General features: G+C 35.9%; 1 protein-coding gene across 2 annotated transcripts in view; it reads left to right on the top strand.

Moving 5' to 3' along the window:
* tp53i11b (tumor protein p53 inducible protein 11b) overlaps positions 1-25,129 on the top strand; it is an 86,353-nt gene that overhangs the window by 409 nt on the left and 60,815 nt on the right. The window contains exon 2 of one of the 2 annotated variants that reach the window (XM_073850524.1): positions 7,540-7,587. The exons of the other annotated variant lie outside the window; for it this stretch is intronic. The gene's annotated coding sequence lies outside the window, so the exon portion shown is untranslated. The remainder of the gene's footprint in view (positions 1-7,539; positions 7,588-25,129) is intronic. 2 annotated transcript variants of the gene reach the window in all.

Below are 25,129 nucleotides of genomic sequence, written 5' to 3'. Positions count from 1 at the left end.
TATGTGGAGCACACAAACAGCTTGGAGTAGCTACTGAGGGGACAAGTTAGGCTACTGTTTTACAAAACGGACACTGGTGTGACAGTTACGAAGGAAGAGCCTTCTTTGAAACCTAAGATTGTATTGGTAAGACTTGTGTTATGCAATATCCCACTGACTGAGTGGCTTAAATCACATTTGCAACGTTAATAATTGTCATTAGCCGGAGCGTTTCCCGCCGCTCTCGGGGTCGGTGAGAGATTCCCTCACATTACAGTTTGCAAGTGCGCACTGTTTTGTCAATCTATTATTTCTCTGTAGGGTCGGATTATCGGCGAAATGTGTGACCCTGGACCACAAAACCAGTCATAATGGTATTTTTATTTTTTATTTATACACAATCGGAAAGCCGAACAAACAAGCTTGATGTATGGTTTGTTAAGATAGGACCATATATTTGGCTGAGATACAACTAACGTATTTGAAAATCTGAGGGTGCCAAAAATCATAATATTGAGAAAATCGCCTTTAAAGTTGTCCAAATAAAACTCCTAGCAATGCATATTACTAATCAAAAATTAAGGTTTTATATATTTACTGTTGGAAGCTTACAAACTATCTTAATGAAACGATCTTTACTTAATATCCTGATTTTTGGCATAAAAGAAAAATTTATAATTTTGACCCATATATACCCCTGTTACTTAAGACTTAAGAAGGTTTTGTGGTTCATGGTCAAATATGTGTCTTAAAATAGAAAAAAATCAAAGGTGATTTTAAAGTAAATGGTAAAGATTTGAAAGATTTTAGGAATAAGCTGCCAACTAAATGGGAAAAGGCTGTTGGGAGCTATAGTGCCTTTCTACAAATAATCTACAATGTTTGAGAATCTAAGTTAAATTCCTTGAATTTGATATATTTGCTATGTATGAAGTTTTATTAATTTAATAAGGCACAGTTTTATCAGGGTTTTCAAAATAAATAACATATTTATGTGTATATATACAGTCAAAACAAAAATTTATTCAGACACCTTCAACATTTCTCACATTATCACAGTTTATGCGCTATAGTTTAGAAAATCTTAATAAAATATGACAAGAACTTAAACTTTGTTTGCTTAATTTTGTTCAGTCTGTAAAAAGATCGCATTAGCAATTAAAGAAAAAAAAAAAAAACACTTGGTCAGGTCAAAATCTCTGAATAATTTTTGGTCCCAAATTTGTATCAGTTTTACTGATAGTCCTCTGTATGAACAATAATTTGGGTATAATATGTCACAGTTTACTTCATTTCGCTATCCTTACATAAATGAGCTATATTGTCTTGAACCCACTAGTAAAAAAAATAGAAAGACTTCTGTCTGGTGTCTGAATAATTTTTGGTTTGACTGTATTACCAAAAAAACAAACGTGCATTATTGCTAATACAGCAAGGAGAAGTTGAAAGCAGTAGTAGAAAAAAGGAAAAGTCAATTGTTGTTAATATGAGAAAAATAAATCAACAAATATGATCAATACAAGTGGCATGTTGTATTGAAGTATATATGGATTGACACTGATAGTGAAGTGTTTGATTTAGAGTTCTGCCCTTTCAGAATTTTTTTTCTCTTTTTTTAATAGCATGTGCATATTTAAATCTAGAGATGATTGCTGGGCAACAGTACAGATATTAATAATGATATGTGAACAGACGTTAAATCGGTATTGCATTCGGAAATCTGCAGCACGGCAGTGTTTGCTTTGAGAAATGTTTTTTAAACCACAGTCCTTGCACAAACAGATTTCAAGTGAAGCATGTGCTGAATTTTAAGTTATGACATAAAATGCTTTTGCCTACTTATTCCAATGAAAAAAAAAAGCTTTTTGAGACCGATATATATGAAAAAGCCAAGGAACCTTTTCCTCCTCTCACACTACCCGCATTTGAGCTTTGTTGTGGTTTCAAGTATTTACTATCAGTAGTCTTGCTGTACTTATGTTCTTGGCATTGTAAAGGAATTCTTGGAAATCTCTGCTTTCTGTCTTATGTGATATTTATGCTGCTTAAGATCAGAGAATCTGAATGAATCAAGCACATGTGCGAGGTAATGTTTTGTTAATGATCTGGCTGTTTTATATCCTCGTTTCCTGTCATGTTCACACCTTTGAAATAGTGCCCACCATTTGTTTTCGTGTGGTTTGTCACGTAACAGCCCAAATCAAAGAACCACCGTGGTCTCCCAAGCCTGAGGTGATTCCTCGAGCAGCTGGTGCGAATGGTGATCCTCAGGCCTGCCTCACGATTTTTACGACAAGCAGCATGCTGCAGTGATCCAAAGTCCACAGCACTTTTTGAGCTGCTGCCATTTATGTTAATCAAAGCGTAAAGTAGCAGTTGTAGCCACGTGTGTTTTCCTGATCTTCGTTCTGGAGACAGGTGTGGGTGCTGAATGTGTGGGAATTTATTACTCGAAGGAGGAGGAAACTGTGTCCCGTTCTTCCCGATTCTGTTACCATGGAAACATAAGGAAGCAGGGGCTATGCATTTTATATAAAGTGCAAATACTGACCAGTTGCTTTCTTTGAAATGGAGGACTTGAATGGGCATGGTAATGTAAATCTAAACCTAAACCCAAATCATATGTACACAAGACCAGAATTGCCTTTTCAGATGTCTCATGAGACAAATATGAGAGAAAACACCTTTTACTTGTGTGCAAAGTTTGGTCCAAGATTGATTACAGTGAGTAGCATGAAATATCTTCATAATAGAGGACATGAGTGAAGTGAACTATAAAAAGAGTTTCATTATCCATTAAGCTACTCATTGAGGCTGGGAAGTTCTCCTCAATATGATCATTTTGTTTTTCTATCATATTGATAGTGGTGGTGATGATGATTTAATGTCACTGCAAAGAGGCGAAGCGCTCTGATGCTAGTTTCACGAGAGCGCAGCACTCTGGGTAAGACAAGCAGATGGTGTCCTGTCTTATTCTATCACTGGGTTGATTTATCAAGCACTGTTGTGTGAAACTGTGACGGCACCATATTTTCAGATGCTCAGCCTGAAGAATCTCCAATTGCTGTGTCCCGTGATTCAGTGAGGATGGAGAGTTTGGTAGAAGATGCTGCAGTGAGAAAGATGATGTTCTGTATTTCATATTCATCTATTACCTCAGGCCTGCAGAGTTTAAAGAGATAGTTCACCAAAAAATGAAAAGTCTGTCATTAATTACTCACCCTCCTGTTGTTGCAAACCTGTAAGACCTTTGTTCATTTTCGGAACATAAATTAAGATAAATTAAATTATTTTTGATAAAATCCGAGAGCTTTCTGGCCCTGCATATAGGGACACAACTGACACGTTCAATGTCCAGACAGGTAGTAAGGAAATTGTTAAAATTGTAATGAATACTTACTAGCTTTCTGGGCCTTGAAGGTGGTAGTTTGCTGTCTATGTAGGGCCAGATAGCTCTTAGATTTAATGAAAAGTGTCTTAATTTGTTTTGTGAAAATGAACGAATGTCTCACGGGTTTGAAACGACATGAGGGTGAGTAATTAATTAAAGAATTTTCATTTTTGGGTGAACTATCACTTTAAGAGAACAAACACTTGAGTTAATGTCTGACTGAAATGGACACTTGAATTGGTTATTCTCAAATAATGTATGTTCCCATCAGCCATAAATTGGGCATACAGTCAAGCCCGAAAATATTCATACCCCTGGCAAATTCTGACTTAGTTACTTTTATTCAACCAGCAAGTTTTTTTTTTTTTTTTTTTTTGAAAAGAAATGACACAGGCTTCTCCTAAAAGATAATAAGACTCCTCCTCCTTTTTTATGCCAAATGAAGGCTACATCATTGTGGCCAAACAATTCAATATTTGTGTCATCTGACTAGGGCTGGGCGATATGGCAAAAAATGTAATCTCGATAATTTTTTCCCATATTGAACGGTAACGATATATATTTCGATATAAACTGTTGATGTTGCCAGCTTTAAAATAGTATCCCAACTATGACTAAAGCCACAAAAATTAAAGGATTCATTAAATTACATTTTAAAGTATAGTTTATTAACCAAAACAGATTACAGTTTTGGCCTTAAAATTAAAACAACTTACTAAAATAAATAAAAAATCAAAGTTGTGACAGAGTATGGTAAATGAGAGTAAATGTACAAAATGTAAACATAAAATTATTGTAAAAACATAATTTGTAACACAATTATTTATTTATTTATTATTTATTATTATTAACACAATTGTTTATTTTCTCTATTATAGGCTGAGCTATTTAAATTAGAGGCAACCACTGCATTTTGAAACAATCTACAGTATAAATAACAAAAAAATTACGACACAGTTGTTTCTTAATCGTATTAAGTGCAGACAATTCAGCCATAATCAAAGTAGGCTACTCTCTAAATATTCAAAGTGCAAATAGAGACAGAATATTTCAAGCATGATACAGAGCTATAGACATACTCAACCTATTATAGCCTACATAATAATAACAGCCTAGATATGTTATGTAGCCTAATTTGCGTGCATTGGGGAGTCACTCTCTAAACAAGGGGGCTTAAAATTGCTTTTGAATGCGCGTGCGTGTTTTGCTTTCGGTTTCAGTTTTAACAATCGTGCCAAACTCTCAGCTGAGCTGACAGTCAATTTTCAGATAGCCAAACCACTTATATAACGGAATTCGTGCTACCTTGAGCTTAGATTCACTTTCGTCGCTGCTTCCACTCTTTTTTTTTTTTTGTTGTCCTGGTGTTAAGTTTGCTTCGCAAAGTGCGGTAAGAAATGAACTTTGTACTTTAGACTTTTAGACTGGCTCTTAGATTAATCCATATCGAGCAAAAAATGTCTAGAGCTTATCATCGTTATTAACAAAAAAATTTCCGCGATCCGATATGATATCGTTTATCGGCCCAGCCCTACATCTGACCATAAAACCAGAAGTTTTCTTCATTGTCCAGATGAGCATTTGCAAAGGCCAAGCAGGCTTTTGTGTGCCTTATCTGGAGAAGTGGTGTCTGCGTCCATGGAGCCCAGCGGTGTGCAGTGCCGTTGGACTGTCTGCCTTGAGATGTTGCAACCAGCAGAGCCCAGATTCATCAAGATGGCCTTGGTGGTGATCCTTGGATTCTTTTTACCTCTCTCACTATCCTCCTGGCCAGTCACTTTTGGCTTCTGACCACGTCCTCTGAGATTTTTCACAGTGCGTAACGTCTTTATTTTTTAAAAATACTGTAGCCACTGGAACTTCAAAACATTTAGATATGGTCTTATAGCCCTTTCCTGACTTATGAGCAGCCACAATACGCAGAACTTCTGTTTTTCACCTGTTGAGTTGATTAAAACAGCTGTTCCCAATGAATCAGGGTAATTAGGATGCTTTAGAACAGCTTGGACAATTTGGAATGGTATAGAACTTTGTATTTTCCCATAGACTGTGATAGTTTCCACAATGATGCCTCTTGCATCCTATTATTTTTTTGGGAGAAGCCTGTGTTCCGGTCCAAAAAAACTTCTGGTTAAGTAAAAGTAACTTTAAGTTAGAATTTGCCAGAGGTATGAATAGTTTCGGGCTTGTCTGTATATGATATCTTGATGTGTTCAACAGACTTTAAACTGATAGTTCACCCAAAAATGAAAATTGGGTCTTTATCTGCTCACCCCCAGGGCATCCAAGATGTAGGTGACTTTGTTTCTTTAGTAGAACAAAAGCAAAGATTTTTAACTCAAACCGTTGCGGTCTGTCAGTCATATAATGGCAGTCAATGGGCTCCGAGGCTTTGAGAGTCAAAAAAACATACACAGACAAAACCAAATTAAACCCTGCGGCTCGTGACGATACATTGAGGTCTTAAGATACCAAACAATCGGTCTTTGCAAGAAACTGAACAGTATTTATATCATTATTTACCTCTGATCAACCGCAATGTCTAACTGTCCTAAACACGTTCACAACAGCTGGCATGTGACAAAGAGCAAGCAACATTTACTTCAGTTGATTAGGGCTGGGCGATTAATCGAAGGCGATTGTCGTGCGCATTTTGTCAATAAAGCCGGTTCTTTGATTAGCCGTAAATCTCCAGCACCTGGGGTCCGTTCTTCGTACCTCGCTTACTACATCCAAGATCAAATGACACATCCAAGATCAAATCATCGCGCTAACTATGAGCTCGCTATTCCGGTTCTCCGAACGCACCTGTTGTTGATGATTAGTGTAGCTGGATGAAGTAATCTGAGATCACTGGGTGGCTTAAAAGGGGCTACGTATCGATAGTAGAAACATTGATCGGCAACTCTTTGATTGGTCGGCGAACATGTCGAAGGAGACAAATTAAACTCGTAAGTTATTATATTATATTATATTATATACTATTATATTATATTATATTTGCTCTTCCTTTTTTTGGTTGCTGTTATAAACAAACAAACAGATTATTTCAGAGTCTCTTTTCAAGAGACTAAAATTATATTATTTTAAAGGGAATTATATTATATTACAGGGAAGAGAAAAGGGAATCCTCTTTCACATTGGAGTCACAACAGGACCCACTAGAATATAGGAACAAGTAAAAGTGAAATATAAGAATATTCTACAGAATGGTAATATTTATCACTTATATTGCTTTTAGTCTCTTGAAAAGAGACTCTGAAAAAATCTGTTTGTTTGTTTATAACAGCAACCAAGAAAAGGGAAGAGCAAAAAAAGATAGGTGGTGGTCCTGCACCCCCTCATACCCCGGCAGAGGAGCTGGCCCTAGGGTTGAATGCCACTAGACCCATTGTTGAGGGCATTCCTGGGGGCAGCTCTTCCTTAGACCAGCAGCCGGGGTGCAGCAGCACCTTCATAACTGGTAAATGAGCTTAGAATTCTATTTGTACAATGTAAAATATTTGGTGGTTGCCTTAATTAAAATGCTTTTTGTACTTATGTATGTATATATATATATATATATATATATATATATATATATATATATGTATATATATGTATATGTATGTGACCCTGGACCACAAAACCAGTCTTAAGTCGCTGGGGTATATTTGTAGCAATAGCCAAAAATACATTGCATGGGTCAAAATTTTTGATTTTTCTTTTATGCCAAAAATCATTAAGAAATGAAGTAAAGTTCATGTTCCATGAAGATTTGTTGTAAAATTCCTACTGTAAACATATCAAAATGTAATTTTTGATTTGTAATATGCATTGTTAAGAACCTAATTTGGACAACTTTAAAGGTGATTTTCTCAGTCTTTTTGATTTTTTTTGCTGCATCAGATTTCTGATTTCAAATAGATGTATCTCAGTCAAATATTGTCCTATCCTAATAAACCATACATCAATAGAAAGCTTATTTATTGAGCTTTCATATGATGTATAAATCTCAGTTTTGTCAAGTTTAACCTTATGACTGGTTTTGTGGTCCAGGGTCACATATTTGCTTACTCTGAAGTTCAATCCTGCCTATTGGTATAAATAATTTAAAAAAAAGTGTGTGTGTGTGTGTGTGTGGGCAGTACCACATCCCTTTGTAACACCATTTTGTTTCCATTGCACAGGACAGTGAAGCAACCCTGTCAGATGACTGTGGTTTGGAGGAAGTACCTGTAAGTGCATGCATAATTTGGCCTGTTTTTATGTTTTTGTCTCGATGCGTCACGTACGCGCCTGGAAAAAACGAGCGTGTCGCACCGCGTCGCTTCCATTACGAGGTCAGGTCAGGTGTGTGGGAACATTTTGGATTTCATGATTTCATCTTAATTTGTCAGTTCATCTGAGAAGACATCACGCCAGTGTGTTGGTAGACATGCAAGTTAATTCTTCAGTTCAATCTTTATGTGCTAAAAAGGCACACAAATTCCTGTAGAGATACACATTGTCCTGTTTTTGCCAAATAAATCAAAAGCATGTCATCAATGTCTTCTCTCTTGCTGTATCAAATCTCCCCTAGCTTTCCTCAGAGATGGTTTCAATAATGTGCTTAAAGTCAAGTCCAATTCAGTTTGTGCATGATTACATGATATAACTTTTTTTTTTTAATAATGTATCCTAAATTGTGGATAATCAAGCTACATTTCATATGTCAAAGTAAACTTCTGGAGTGTTAAAGATTAAAATGAAAAATAAAAACAAGAACCGTACAGAACCGAAAACCGTGACCCTAAAACCGTGATACGAACCGAACCGTGGGTTTTGTGAACCGTGCCACCCCTACTAATAATTATCATTTTGAGTAGCCGTCGTACCCACAATCTCTCTGCACTGGATAAACAATGAGTGACGTATATGTGTGACAGAGCGCTTCTGCGCTTACATCTACTATGCAACAGCATGTTGGTGCATCACGCTCCAGCTACTGTATGGTGTACACGCTCAGGACAGTTTGACATTGCGATGGATCAGAGCAAAAAAAAAAAAAAAAAATTAAATACTGTTAATTTTCCTGCACAGACCAACTGTTTGGTGTCTTAACACCTCAATGTATCGTCACAAGCCACAGGGTTTAATTTGGTTTTGTCTGTATGTTTTTTTTGACTCTCAAAGCCATACATCCCATTGACTGCCATTATATGACTGACAGACTGCTTGACTGCCGTTATATGACTAAACAGTTTGTGTTCTACTGAAGAAACAAATTCACCTACATCTTTGATGCCCTGGGGGTAAGCAGATAAACATCAAATTTTCATTTTTGGCTGAACTATCACACAAAATGTGATATGATCTGTTTTAGTCAACACAATACTTGGTCCTCCAAGCCTTTTTTGTGTTATTGATATCATTTCATTTTTACATTTTTCATTTGTATTTTTTTGTAGATAGTATCATCCCAGGCTCATTGGAAATATGTGAAGTTGGCTACATTTTTGCAGAAGTGCAAAAACCTGTTTGAGTAGCACATTTGTTACATTGTTGCACTTGGGAAACACAAGACTTTCCTCACTGCACTCTGGGTTAGAAACAAGCATTTCTGGGGTATTTGGCAACCCAACAACACCAAGTCTCTCCTGTGTGGAAATCATAAGCAAATTATTTTACATTTTGGTTAGTTTTAACAAGAACTTGTTTGTTAGAATTAAATAAACAATAATGATGTTATTTTATAATGACAGTAAATGGAAGCTTTGAAAATAACCTTAACACAGATATATATCAATCGCTGCATTTTTTTTTTTTTTTTGCAGATGCAGTGGTAACCTAACATTTTATTTTAAGAGTTAACATTTGTAGGTGGTCTAAAGCAAAACACAGTAATGAATACAAAAAGTGTTTTCATCTTGCAGACATATTTAGCTGACTAAATCTCATCCCTGTTTGTTGCATTGTGTGAAATACAATTATTTACAGCACAGTAAAGACTTTATAGATTAAATACAACGTATACAAACCTTTATTTCACTGAGGAAGCGTACCAACTGGTGGCGCTGAGAACTGCACTCTCCTGAAGAAGATGCAAAAAGTCTGCACTCTGACTGTAACCCCACAGCTGGGTTGTTTCATTGGGAGAGAGGGGGAGGGGTTGACCCAGCCACTAACCCAACAACTGGGTAACACAAAAAAACTACCCAACACTGGAAAAATCAATCTAACATATGACCTAACAGGCTCAACCCAGCAGTTGGGTAAGAAAATAAAGTTGAAGTCAAAAGTTTACATACACCAAAATGTTAATTATTTTACCAAAATAAGAGAGGTCATGTTATTTTTTTATTTAGTGCTGACCTCAATAAGATATTTTACATTTAAGACATTTACATATAGTCCACAAGTGAAAGATAATAGTTACATTTATAAAAATGACCTCGTTCAAAAGTTTACATACACTTGATTCTTAATACTGTGTTGTTACCTGAATGATAAACAGCTTTTTTTTTGTTTAATGATAGTTCTTCATGAGTTCCTTGTTTGTCCTGAACAGTTAAACTGCCTGCTGTTCTTCAGAAAAATCCCAACAAATTCATTTTTTTCAGCGTTTTTGTTTATTTGAACCCTTTTCAACAGTGACTGTGATTATAAGAGCCATCTTTTCACACTGAGGACAACTGAGCAACTATTACAGGTGGTTCAAACGCCAGGGGGTGAAACCTTTTTGTTTTTGAAGATCAGGGTAAGAAAAATGCCTCGTTTTTTCTTTTGTAGCATCAGTGAGCATTTGAACCTAATGTAATAGTTGCAAATGAGTCCCTCAGTTGTCCTCAGTGTGAAAAGATGGATCTCAAAATCGAACAGTCATTGTTGGAAAGAGTTCAAATACATGAAAATGCTGAAAAACCACAGAATTTGCGGGACCTGAAGGCTTTTTGTGGACTATCATGTAAACATATTTTATGTGAATATCTTATTGAGGTCAGAACAAAAAAAAAAAAATTGAATTTTGTATAATCCCTCTTATTTTGGTAAAACAATTAACATTTTGCAAATTCTGTAAGGTGTATGCTAACTTTTTGACTAGAGATGCACCGATTGATCGGCTAGTGATCGGAATTGGCCGATTTTTCACATGATTGGCCCGGATCGGTGACCGTCCGGTCAATTTCTCCTCTTGCCGATTCCTAGCCGATCCTTGTATGGCCAGCGGCGCATGCAATTACGGCTCCGTCCACACGAAGCCGGTGCGTTCCCTATCCGATCATTTTTTTTCCCTCGTTCTAAAAAAAACACGTAAACACGAAACCACTGAAAACGGTGTAGTGTATATGCCAGACCAGTATGGGGTGCTGTAATTCTGCCATAGATATACACTATACACGGAGAAGAAGACTTTGAGCATGCGCATAACCTTGCGCGCTGTATATGAACTAAGAAGAAGACGAAGATGCGAACATTATCGCTTGTTGCTCATAACAGTTGCATAGAAGCAATAGATTTTGCTGCAATAAAGCTAGTAGGCTTAGTAGCAACACGAACACAATCATGTAGTCCGCCAATATTGTTGTTGCTGTTACGTGTGACGCAGCCGACACGTGATGTGATGACATCATCGTTTCACAAAATATACGGATTGGCTGTACACACGAAACCGCGAGGGTGTCGTTTTCAGATTTATCCACTTTGGGACCCGGTTTCAAAAAATAGCGGTTTCAGTCTCCTAAAACGCCGGATCCGTGTGGATGAAACGCCAATACGATAAAAAATGTATACGTATACAGCGAAACGCGTCTCCGTGTGGACAGGCCCTACGTCACAGCCACGCGCGCGCACTCACAGTCACATATTCACATATTTGCGCTGCACCACCACATACAGCGTCTGCACACACTAATAGTTCGAAGCCAGCATATGTTCCATTTGAAGGTAATTAAAGCGTGAACGAAGTGAATTTAATTTGTATTTATTTACAGATGCATTTGTTACACTTCTCTAGTAAGTTTCATCTGTGTGTGAAGACGCTGTATGCGGTGGCGTAGCGCAAATATGTGAATGAATGTTACGAAGCGTAGTACCTCTGGATTAATTGATGACAAGGCAGAAATGCTTCTCTTTATCAAGAAAAATTTGCCATTAATGCTCAAGTAATAGCATTTAGTACTAGCATTGTTATTTCTACCTGTTTGAAGACACAGTGCACTTTTTGTTATTAAAGTTATTGTTGTGAGATGATCCTGTAATTAATGTTTAAAAAAAAAATCCATATAAAATTCATTGAAGAAAAGTTGATTTTTGTATATGCCTGCTTTGTTACTTATTTCTAATGTTTTCAAGGCTCAGAGCACTTTATTTTGTTAAAGTTATTTTAATATGAGAAGATGCTGTAATGTTATATATACATTTCTTTTATTATAAATTAAAAAACATACATTGAGGAAAAGATTACAGGAACTAATTTATACCTTTTACAGGAACTAATTTTACAGGAACTAATTTTATACCGAAGGCACAAAGCACTTTATTTTGTTGTTAAAGTTATTTTGTTGTAAGAATGTAATGTTTAAATCGTGTAATGTTTAAAAATTTATTTTATTATAAAATACATTTAAAGAAAATATTTCTGTATAGGCCTATGCTTTCATTACAGTTCTTAAAAAAATAAAATCGTAATCGGCAAAAATTGGAATCGGCAGGTCACACTTACTGAAAAATCGGAATCGGCCAAGAAAATTGCAATCGGTGCATCTCTACTTTTGACTTCAATTGTATATTACATATTGTATATTTATTTAACTGATTGATGTGCCTGTTTTTTTTTTTTTTGTACAGCTGCTTTGCAACGATTTGTATTGTGAAAAGCGCTATACAAATATACTTGAATTGAATTGAATTGAATTTTACTTTAGGCTTCATTTTCCATCATTTAGCGCTCATTTAGAGTTATTCTTTAGTATAAAAATTTATCAAAATATGTGCACATTAAAATGTTTAATGCCTAAAACATAATTTTATATCTACTGTGTATTATTTAAAAAAAATTAAACAATATAGCATTTTAATTTGGACCATATCATGTAAAAAACATCAGCTTTTCAATAATGCTTAGAATTTAATTATCCGTACATTTTGATTACCTCCATGCAAACCAACCCCTATTCAATATTTGATCTTGTGGCCATGAACATGAAAGCTACAAATATGATGAAATGAATTTATTTTGAAAGCTTGTGTCTTGTTTAAACTCCTGTTTTTCTGAAACCACTTTCAGAGAAGAATATTGAATGCTGACATATACAGCACTAAAACTGGTGACCATTTATAGTGTGTACATATAAAAATATATAGGTGTTTATTTTGATGTCAAGTATCTGTCACAGAAGAGGATTGTTCTGAGAAGAGGATACTGTGTTCTTACTGATTGGACTCTAAGAGTGCGGGTCTAGTTTAGCTTCTACTTTAATTTCCTCCAACACTCTTATGTCAGCAGGGCACCGCTGTGCCACAAAATGAACAGATGTCCTCCCCTGGTTTTCTCACAGATTGGATTACTACGCCTAGGCAGCTCAGGCTCTTTAGAGACTGCATTGTTGCAAGTCTGAAAACAGTCGTTTTGATTTTAGCCAAGGGTCCAAACAAAAAAAAAAACAATGGGTTACACATTTTGGGGCTAAATAATTCTAAATAGTTGAATAAGTGTCTTAGAAAGCATCTAAGCCCTTGAATGTCGTGTTTGGCCTTATCAGGTTACAGAGGGTGCCGGATGGGATTGAATTTATTGCGTAGTTTGATTTGAGTTGTTTTGACTTGTACTCTGTCTACATAACCTGCTTTTGTTTGGCATGACGCAGACAAGCTGACATCTGTGTAGAGGAATATTAGAGTTCAAAACTGCTTAAGCGCTCTCAGCAGCATCTGTGCTGTCAGTTGCTGCTGAAAATGATTTAGACTCTTTGAAAATACATAAGGTGAAAGTCTTCCAGTTAATTATATTAGAATTCTAATTTTTTTGTAATGTGATTTCAACGATTTGCATGTCTGTTAAAGTCTTATTAGCATTTGAGTTCTAAGTTAAGCTATATGCACTTTCAATGCTCTTTGACTGGCTTTATTATTCTATTGTGCAGACTAAACAAAATGGAAGCAGGTAAGGTTACTGAATGTGTTTATGCAACACATTGCAGCACATGACCATCCTAAATTAGAAAGGTTAAGCTCAGAGTTGCTCTTCCACACTGTTAGAGATGGTCATGCTATCTTATTATGCTCTTTTATGAAGTTTTTTTTTTTGTTTAGGGGTGCACTAGAACATACTCTCATGCTTGGTGGTTCGAAAAAGGCATTATTTTTCACATAATTTACATTATTACAATAGCCTTTTTTCCCAGGCTGGCACAAATGGCTCGATTAGTTCCAGGTTTGATGAAGCTCCGCCTTCAGAAAAACAAAATGTGTTGGGATTGGTTAGCAGTCCCACTGTGTTGCGATTGGTGAACAGCTTAGACGGCATTTCAGTCCAGCCACGCCCCCTCCCAAAGCAGCAAGTTCAGTGTACAACTGCGCGAGCTAGAATAAAGTGATTCTTATGCTTTCAATGGATATTAGTTAGGTTCAACGATTTGAATTTCCATAGGTGGGATTTATTTAAATTGCTGTGCTGTGACATAGCATCCGGAAAACGCTGTAGTCCAAAGGAGCCATTTGTTGTAGTTCTTGAAAAGGGATTTTTTTAAAAACTAAATATCTCCCTTTGGAGTGGACTTTGAGATTTGTAACCTTGTAGATGTTTCTTATGCTCAAACATACACACTGGCTAAAATTCAAAAAGTGAAAAAGCATAATAGGACCCATTTAACTGATGTTGTTCTCATTGGGCTAGCTCTGGCTCAGCTATAATTGTATGTCATTACTGGTGAGAATGATTGTTCTCTTGTCTAAAACCATCCAATGTAACTTTCTCACTGTGTGAGGCAAATGGTGACCAATAAGCTAAACACTATGGGGCTCTGGGACATACTGATATAATTTCTAGGAATGATTTTCATGTGAAATGCTCTTGGGTTATGCTATTGAAATACTGTAATGCCACATGATTTTCAAAGATGTGTTGAGCTAGTGCTTTTTCAAGAAAGGTTGGAAGGTTTTATTTAATGGTAATGCAGATTGATTATGGCGTTTTTGTCTCCTAAAGTTTGGAAGTACCTTGTGCTCATGTTTTTGCTGAGGCACTTTCAAAGTGTTTTCTTCAAAGTGTTATTTTCTCAGTGGAATGTACTTGTTTTAAGGACACTTTGATTGAAATGGCTACAGCAGTTATTTAATCCATGCTTGGAGTGGAAACATTGTTATTTGACTCTTCAAGATTAGTAGACGGAGAAGCAGTCAAACAATAACATTCCACTGCTGGATAATAGGGGTGGCACGGTACATGAAAAACAACCCGAACCGTTCGGTTCGCTTGTCTCGGTTCGGTGCGTGTGTGCCGAACCGTGGGTTTTGTGAACCGTGCCACCCCTACTGGATAAATATATTTTTTACCTCTGTGTTATTATGAATTGAGCCTAGTTGACTATTGCAGTTATGTGCTCTAAAGCTGTACTGTCACAGTGCCTTGGCTCTTTTATTTTATTTGCAAAGCATTGAAACCCTATTGTAATTGTTAGAATGGCCAAGGATCAGCGTTCTCCTTAAAAAAGTGATCGGGCAGACCAAACTGTAAGTCGCAGAGACTTGAAACTTGGAGGGATGGTAGTACTCACATAGTGTACCATGTCACCAAAGCGCACCCAAATTGGCCTGATGGTGGCCCTGCAGTGATCAAAAGTAAGAAATTGTTCACAACTCCTACACTGTTAGTTGCAGGCAAAATTTTCTAATATTTTGAATTTTTTAGAAAAACAAACTTTTGCGAACCTAGTCCTAGTTTTTCACCTGGAGCCAAAGCAGTGCAGAAAGACTCTTTGGGAAGCAAATATCAATAATTATCAAAAAAAAAGTTGCGACGGGACACCAAAACATTCGTAAGGGGTGGAGCCGCGTTTACTAAAATGCCTATAATTCTTGAATGGAAAGAGATATATTTTCGCCACAGTTGGAACACTATGTAAGAGATAAATCTGAGGTCACGATAAAAAAAAAAAAACTGAGTTTGGCCGCCTGGTGGTGCTTTAACAGGGAAAAAACATAAAAATGCCTATAACTACACACCCGTTAGTCTGAATGACTTGAAAATGTGTACGCCATGTCTTTATCCATCTATGAGGACATTTGTGTATCTCAGAAAACATGGCTGCCATCTGCCAATGAATTTTGAGCAATTATTAGACAAGCTTAACAGAGGTTGATTGGAACGAAACTCTGTGGGCATGTTTGACTCACAAGCCTTTTGTTCTAGGGCTGTCTAGGTCAATAATTATCTTTTTTTTTTTTAACTTAACTCTTTGGGTAGCTATAACAGGGTTGTTTAGTAAAGAGGCATTTCCAGAAGCCAATAAAAATTCACTAAACTTTGTAAACACATGTGAGAGTTGATTCTAAAAAGGCATGGAATGTTTTATGGAGATTGGAGCATAGGTGCACTGTAAAAAGTTTTTACCAGATTCAGCTTAAAAACCTAAGTTCAGCAGCTGCTTAAAAAATGTAAGTTGAATCAGCTTAAACCTACAAGTCATTTTAACGTATTACAATAAAAATGAGTTGATTTAACTTATGAGTTGGAATGGCTTAAGTTGATTTAACTTAACATTTTAAGGCAGCTGCTAAATTTAAGTTAAGTTAAAACTGGTGAAAACTTTTTACAGTGTGGTGATATAACAGTCAGAAATGTTAAAAATCATCATATTTCCATAAATTACCTGAGTCTGCCAGAAATGCTTTTTGTAAATCATTGATTTAGGTGCTTACAGGCTTGCTAAATAAAATGTAATTTTCTAAAATATGCTTGAATGCCTTAAAGTGCTTGAACCCCTGTAACCACTGCTTGCAGCTATTCTACGTATGCCTCTTTTAAATGTCAAATACCTGCAACTCTTTTATGACAATTAGTTAAATTTTTTTAAATTTGACCCTATAAAGTCAACACTAGAGCAAAACTGTATATTGATATTAACCTTCTATTCACCCTTTACTGGACTGTTCAAAAGATTTGAGGTATTTTATTCACGAAGGGAGCATTAAGTTGATCAAGAGTGACAGTTAAGAGATTTTATAATCTTATAACATTTCTTTTTAAAATGAATGTTGCTTTTTTGAACTTTCTATATTCTATAGTAAGCCTTACAACTGTTTTCGACTTGAATGTTTCTAGGGGCCAAAACAGTATATTAGAAAGATTTCTGAGAGATCATGTGACACTGAAGACTGGAGTAATGGCTAATGAAACTGAATTTTTTCATCCTATGATGTAGGAATGTATAACATTTTTCACAATTTTACTGTTTTTACTGTATTTTTCATCAAATAAATGCAGCCTTTGTGAGCATTTTCTTCAAACTCTGAACCCAAACTTTTCAATGAGCACTTTCTTGATGTTCATTCCTGATCATATTGTGGGTGATCATTGGTGAATGTTAAACGAATTGAAAAGTGTGTGAAAAGAATGTAACTCTTCCTTTAAAATGACTTTCCTTACAGCTTTGCTTACACAAACTCTTGTATAAGGTTAACTAACAGTTTTTTCAGCAAACTTGCAGTCGCCCTGGCACAGCTGTAGTATGTATTGGCCAGTTTTCACAATCCAAACAAATCCCAGTTGATATTGGATTGGGTTGATTTTTAGGAGAGCCAGTCAGCAGTCCACACAGAATCTGTGCTGATAACGAGGAAAAATTGCTTCCAGATTCTGTGGAATAAATTTTAAATTTTGTTAAAATATGTTAAATAAAGCTTACAATATGGTTGGGGGATGTGTAAAATATTGTAAATCATAGGCAGGTTAAGTTCTGAGGAAATCTTCAGAGCTTTCTGAGCACAAATTCCATGCAGAAAACTAACCAGTCATCAATTCTGAGGCGAGCAGTCTGAGGTTGGAAGCTTATCTGGTCTTTAAAGCATGGCTGCAGAATATTCTGCTAAATTCATCAAAACTTGGTGGCATAAGGGTTCGGTATATGCCCTGCTCGTGAATAGTGGCATTTACAGTCAGACTCTTATAAAAGAAGCATTAATGGTGGCTTTCAGGCCTTAGGCGCAACGACAGTGTTTCAAAGAGAAGCACTGTTTTGATGCAACTAAGGCTTTGTAGCAGCAATGAATGTACGTTCATAGTAGAACATTGTGTTGTATGTGTGCCAGTGTCATGTTTCATTGGCAGTGTGAACACAAATCTCTTTCACATTTGTTTCAGTGGTGGTCTATGGTTTAATTCATCACTGAACTTTCACGGCAGTGTTTGAGGGTGTGGTGATGATGGAAGAGATACGTACAGTAAATCTCCAAAATTAGCCGGTCTGCTAGTCCATGTTTTATCTTTCGCATCTGTTCACTCCAGTGCTCTCGCTCTATTCATCCCTCTATATATGAGCTTCTGGATAATTGGGCTTGAAGATAGATATAGCAAATGGGATTTTGGCACACCTGTTGATGTGCAGTGTAGCTTAGCACATAGACATCTCACACTGATTTTCTGTTTTTAAAAGTTCAGTTTTACAAATGAACGACACTTTTTGTGAATTATGTATGCATGAAATGAAAATGTTTTATTTTTGCTGTGTTAAATGTTTCCCATTTTTTTTTCTCACAAGTGACTCTTTTCAATTCCGATTTAAGCCACTTTTGTCTGTTTTTCGATAAGTAATTGTGCAGTTGCTTTTATGCCCCCTGTGTTTACTTTCATATGACACTGTGCAAGTGTTGTCAAGTCCACAGTTTTTATGCGAAATTGACTTTGTCACTGTTGTCACGTGGGTTCGTTTTTTACTTTTGTGGGTTGAAATGACACTCTAACACTGTATTTACTCCCTGGAACGCAATTGGGCTAGTTTTGGACTAGTTTTGAGAGGCAATTGGGTGAATTCTGTTGTTAAAACCTAGCAACTCAATTTGTTTTGTGCTTTTGCGGGTGCGGCTCAGTTCAGAACCAAGATCTGTTCACACTGGCAATTTGATATTGGCCACATTTAAAACAAAAATGTGAACAGCTATGCAAAAAAAAAAAAAAAAAAAAAAACTGATCTCAGCAAATATTGGATTTGAGCACTAAAGCTTACAGTGTGAACATAGCCTACTACTAATAATAATGAAAATCAAAATGAATAATGATGCTTTTACTTTCAGGCATGACTTTAGAAAGCAGAAACATAACTCTAGATGTGGATAAGCATGTGTATTAGAAGAAAAGTAGCAAAATGAGGTGTAACGTGGCAGCAGTTAGTAAACAAACTTCATACATCCACACCAGTAGATGTCAGGATAAAGTCCAAAACTACTGGAATTAAGAAGAGTCAGTGAAAGAGTACTGACTATTAGGGGGTGTGCGATATCTCAGTATTTTCTGGAATTTTGTCAATAACGGTAATTAGATGATATTTTGCTGAGCTTGTTATTTTGACAGGTTTAGGACTGACTCACAAAGATTTTGATATTCTTCATATTCTGTGAGGTGGTTAGTTTCCAGGAGTAAAAGAAACAAACATTAAATTGATTTTTACCTTTTATGGACCTTTTTCACCTTAAAAGGCCACCCTAATTACACTACCAGTCAAAAATTTTTGAACAGTAAGATTTTTTATGTTTTTGAAGAAGTCTCTAATGCTCACCTAGCCTGCATTTATGTAATCCAAAGTACAGAAAAAAAAACTGTAAAATTTTGAAATATTTGTACTATTTAAGATAACGGTTTTCTATTTGAATATATTTAAAAATTGTATTTATTCCTGTGATTTCAAAGCTGAATTTTTTTCATCATTACTCCAGTCACATGAGGCTTCAGAAATCATTCTAATATTCTGATTTACTGCTCAAAAACATTTATTATCATTATTATTAATATTATTATGTTGAAAACAGCTTGCTTTCTTCTCAGAAAATTTCTTTCGGGTTTCTTTTTTAAAGAATAGAAAGTTCAGAAGAACAGCATTTATCTAAAATTGAAATATTTTGTAACGTTATAAATGTCTTAAACAACAAATCAGCATATTAGAATGATTTCTGAAGAGTGACACTGAAGACTGGAGTAATGAAGCTAAAAATTTAGCTTTGATCACAGGAATAAATTACATTTTAAAATATATTCAAATAGTAAACAGTTATTTTAAATAAAAATGTTATAAAAAAAGTTAATGTTTCTTGTACTTCACACTCTTTAATGCAAGACCTGAATGCATTTAACCCTGAGTTACAAATGCATAATTAAAATATATATATATATATATATATATATATATATGATATTTTTAAATGGTAAAAAAAAAAATCACAATATTACTGTTTTTACTGTACTTACTGACCCCAAATTTTTGATCTGTTTATAGTGTACCTGCAGGCAGTTGTCAGAGGGGATGTTCAGTGTGTCACAGTTTCCTGTTTCATCCCTAATGTGCAGTGAGGAATGTAGGCTATGCAGCTTCCTGCTCCTGCACACATTAGATATACTGCCTGTTTGTGCTCTGCATGACGCAATACAGTGGCCTTAATTCACTCTGTTTACAGTCTGTTATTTTGAGTTTGCTTGCAGAGAAGGCATACAATGGGTGGAGGGGGTTTCCTGTCCTTTGTTTTCTTTTTAAATTTACTTAAATTTATTTATTTTCATTCAAGGCCAAACACGATGTGCTTACTCATACTAATCTGGTTATCTCAGTTGGTTGAACATAACAAAATTGAGAAAAAATATAATCATAAAACAGGCTGACATCTCCTCCAGTTGCTGATCTTTCTGTATGTGCAGTGTAAGTATATAAAAATATGATTACAACCAAAGATTACATCTCTGTAATTTACTCACCCTCATGTCATTCCAAACACATATGTTGATATTGTTTGTGTGGAACACAAAAGGACAACTGACAACTGTATTTTTATGTTTAATGAGACTCAGAGGTGGCATACAGTCAAGCCTGAAATTATTCATACCCCTGGTAAATTCTGACTTAAAGTTACTTTCATTCAGCATGTTTTTTTTTGTTTTATTAGAAATGAAATAAACGACTCCCAGAAGATAATAAGACAATATACAAGAGGCATTGTGGAAAAAATTATTACTCATCTTTTATTGAACAAGAAATGTCCAAAATTATTTACACCCTTCTTAATAATCAATAAAAAAAAAGCATTTATTGGCTATTCTCAGCAATTGCTGAGCAGCTTTTTGCATGTCTCCATTGGTATTTTTGCCCATTCATCTTTAGCGATGAGCTCCAACTCTTTCAGGTTGGAGGGTCTCCTTACTATCACCCTGATCTTTAGCTCCCTCCACAGATTCTCAATTAGATTTAAGTCAGGACTGCAAAATGTTAATGTTTTTGTCTGCTAAGCATTTCTTCACCACTTTTGCTGTGTGTTTTGGGTCGTTGTCATGCTGAAATGTCCACTGTTGCCCAAGGCCAAGTTTGATGTTGTTGTTGTTAAGAATTTTGATGTATTGCTCCTTTTTCATGGTGCAGTTTACTGTAATTAGGTTTCCTGGTCCACCGGCTGAAAAACACCCCCAAAATATTAGGTTCCCACCACCATGTTTGACAGTCGGGATGGTGTTCTTAGGGTTGAAGGCTTCTCCTTTTTTACACCAAATGAAGGCTACATCACTGTGCCCAAACAATTCAATTTTTGTTTCATTTGACCATAAAACAGAAGACCAGAAGTCTTCTTATTTGTCCAGATAAGCATTTGCAAAGGCCAAGTGGGCTTTTGTGTGCCTTATCTGGAGAAGTGGTGTCCTCCTTGGTCTGCGTACGTGGAACCCAGTGGTGTGCCGTGTCCGTTGGACTGTCTGCCTTGAGATGTTGCCACCAGCAGAGCCCAGATTCATCACGATGGCCTTGGTGGTGATCCTTGGATTTTTTTTCTTTTACCTCTCTCACTATTCTCCTGGCCAGCACAGGTGTCACTTTTGGCTTGCGACCACATCCTCTGAGATTTTTCACAGTGTGGAATGTCTTGTATTTTTTAAATAATACTTTGCACTGTAGCCACTGGAACTTCAAAACATTTAGAAATGGTCTTATAGCCCTTTCCTGACTTGTGAGCAGCCACAATGCACAGCCGCAGGTCCTCAGTGAGCTCCTTTGTCTTAGCCATGACTGTCCACAAACCAACAGCAGAGAGCTTCTGTTTTTCAGCTGTTGAGTTGATTAAAACAGCTGTTCCCAATGAATCAGGGTAATTGGGATCCTTTAGAACAGCTTGGACTATTTGAAATGGTATAGAACTTTGGATTTTCCCATAGACTGTAACAGTTTGCAAAGGGTATGAATAATTTTGCACATGCCACTTTTTGTTCAAATGTAAATAAAAGCTGAGAAATATTTTTTTCCTCAATGATGCCTCTTGTACATCATCTTATCTTTTGGGGGAAGCCTGTGTCATTTCTGGTCGAAAAAAAAAACTTGCTGGTTGAATAAAAGTGAAGTCAGAATTTGCCAGGGCTATGAATAATTTCGGGCTTGATTGTAAGTGCAATCAAATTCATAAATTCATGTTGAGATTAATGTTTTCAATATACAATTGAATACAGAAATATTAAATGATTTTAATAACTAAATAGATACTTTAAAAATGAAACGAAATCTGCCAGTAGGTGGCGGCAAGTCACTGATTTAATTACTGAATCATATCTTTAATTTGATTTGTTCGAATGGCTGATTTATTCAGTCTTTATAAATGGGAAATTGAATCAATGACTCACTAGATTTGTTTAAAAACACGTTCATTCATAAACGAAACACCACTGTTTGAATGGAGATGCGCAGCGGCTCAGTTGTGACTGGTTTCAGACCATTTTTGATGACGAAATAGAGCAAATCAGGCAGTAGTGTTACAGGCAGATAATGTAAGTCACTTAATATCAATTCTTGTTTATTTAACTGTTGTATTAAACCCATATCTCATTTACAAACACCCTTAAAATCATTAAAAGCTGTCACTCATTTTAGTTCATCGCAATCTCACAAAGTTCACAAAGTTGTAATAAACAAAGCTTTCTACACTGACTGCACAATCAATCTCTTATGTACACTCTCTCTAGACTTTGTTTGTGAAAGGATTCGTGAGATATATCCGTGATGCATTACTCAACGTTGCAAAAACACAAAGAAATCTTTAAAGCAGTAGATTTCGGTCGTATTGTAGAGTCCTGTTTTAAATGTTCCAATAAGATCTTAAATGCTAATGGCAACAAATAACTACGAGTACCTATGTTAAGTATGTGTTATTGAAATGTTTTCATGGTGGCAGATGCAATTTTGCATGACTTTCTTTTCAATTGACCTTTTAGCCAATTTTTATTTCTTTTCCTATTTAGTACCTTGTTCCCATCAGTGAAACATACCGAAATAATTTTGAGAGAAATGCAGCCAAATATATGTAAATGAATGCCAACAACCTGGCCACCTGCTGACTGAATGATTGAAATCCATGATCCGGTTACATAATGCAGGTTTAAATCCTGCTGAATAACCCTTCAGACTAGACCTTTATTATGGTGAAGATGTACTCTGTCATGAAATGAAGCAAGACTGACAGGCGAAGATAGCAAAGAAGTCGAATGAGAAGGAACACTGGAGACAGTGGTGATGTGCTGATGGGAGCTGTCACTGAAAATCCCATTTCTAACTTATTATAAAGCTATTTCAGAACACAGCCGAGTCTCACATGTAAAGCTTTCCTCCTTAACCCTTTTGTTCAGGATGAATAGGCATTGGAAAGCACTCAAGCATCAGATTCTGTGCTGCTTAAGTTCAGCGTCCCCACGAGAAAACAGCTTCTTATGATTTTTCTATTAAACAAATCGGAGCACTGTAATAGCCTTCAGCAAAGTTCACTTCCGTCAATATAATTTCAGATGAAAAGAGCATATTTGTGTCAGGAGGCAGTGATTTAATCTGGCCCGGTAGAATTCTTATTCATAGATCCAGATTCAATTGAAGCCATTCTTCTTAATGGGCTGTTTATTGCTTTTTCTAAAAATACAGAAAGGTACAAACAGAAACTCCACAGTCGGAACAGCATGAGAGGAAGAACGCTCACTGACTGATTAACATAATCGGCAATTGGAAAAACTCCCAAATTAGATTATCTTGAAATGTACTGAAGACATTTGCGCTGTGTTTGTTCACATTTTGCCCTGAAAACAATGCCGTTCAGATGATGTTAACCATTATAAAGCACCGGAAATTAAGTAGTAAGCCTGTGGGTTTATCTACATTGAAATGAACTTGCGTAGGTGCGTTTATACACGCTCACAAACACAGAAAGTGTCTTAATTGAGTTCAGGTCATTTCAGGTAAGAGAGATAACAACATTATGAGGAAAATGTACTTCTTTATTGAAGAAACTGTCACTGAGTCATGGCTGCTGTAATTCAAAGAGGATATACGTTAAGAAATATGCATAAACCCCTGGACTAATAGTAATTTTAATGGATTTTCAACACATTTTTTGTTCTTTTTTTTCCGTGTTTATGTACTAAACAAATCCTTGGTGGTGATTCTTCAGACAACTGTGAAAACACTTGTTTTCACCTTCTTGCCGAGTGACATTGTGTGTGTGTGTGTGTGTGTGTGTGTGTGTGAGAGAGAGATAAAGCGTGAGAGAGAAAGAAAGGGAATGAGAAAGACTGAAGTGTTATTCCTTGGTTGTTTATATTGAACAACAAAAGAACAATAGGTGTAGTGCTTGGGACAAGGCTGAAATGATTGCATTGTCAAGGGAAATATTGTTTACAAACATTCGAATAGGTTCAGTGTACATGAGTTAAAGGCACTGTGTCCCAATTCACATACTATGTATGTGTTACAATTACGAAGCCAAATATCATTAAAATTAGTATTCTGAAATAAGCTAAACGGTATACTAATTTGCAAAGTGCCTCCATGTACCTTTTTTTGCCTGCAAACTATGGTAGCCTGTAGCCGCCACTGAATAAAAAAATATTTTTTATTTTATTATTTAGACCTTTTTTCTCTGATATTTGAGATAACTCGCAATTCTGACATTTTCTTAAAATTACGAGATATAAACTCAAAATTCTGACTTTTGTGTCACAATTGTGAACTCGCAACTGCGACTTGTAAAGTCAGAATCGCAAGATATGAACTCCAATTCTAAGAAAGTAAGTCAGAATTGCGAGATATAAGCTCACAATTATGAGTTATAAAGTCAGAATTGCGAGATATGAATTCACAAATTTGACTTTTTTTTCTCATAATTGTGATAAACTCGCAACTGCGACTTGTAAAGTCAGAATCGCAAGATATGAACTCCAATTCTGAGAAAGTAAGTCAGAATTGCGAGATATAAGCTCACAATTATGAGTTATAAAGTCAGAATTGCGAGATATGAATTCACAAATTTGACTTTTTTCTCATAATTGTGATAAACTCGCAACTGCGACTTGTGAAGTCAGAATTGCAAGATATAAACTCCAATTCTGAGAAAGTAAGTCAGAATTGTGATATACATTTTTTACTTTTTTTCTCTCAAAATTGCGTGATATAAACTAGCATTTACAAGAACAAAGTCAGAATTCTGCAATTCTGATGTATTTTCTCAATAAATGCGAGTTTGTCTCTTGCAATTCAGACTTTTTTCCACACAATTTCAAGTTTGTATCTCACAATTTTGACTTTT

This window comes from Garra rufa, chromosome 11, assembly GCF_049309525.1.
Source record: "Garra rufa chromosome 11, GarRuf1.0, whole genome shotgun sequence".
Classification (NCBI taxonomy): Eukaryota; Metazoa; Chordata; class Actinopteri; order Cypriniformes; family Cyprinidae; genus Garra; species Garra rufa.
Note: the sequence above shows the minus strand (reverse complement) of the source record. Positions and strands in the feature narration are given on the sequence as shown.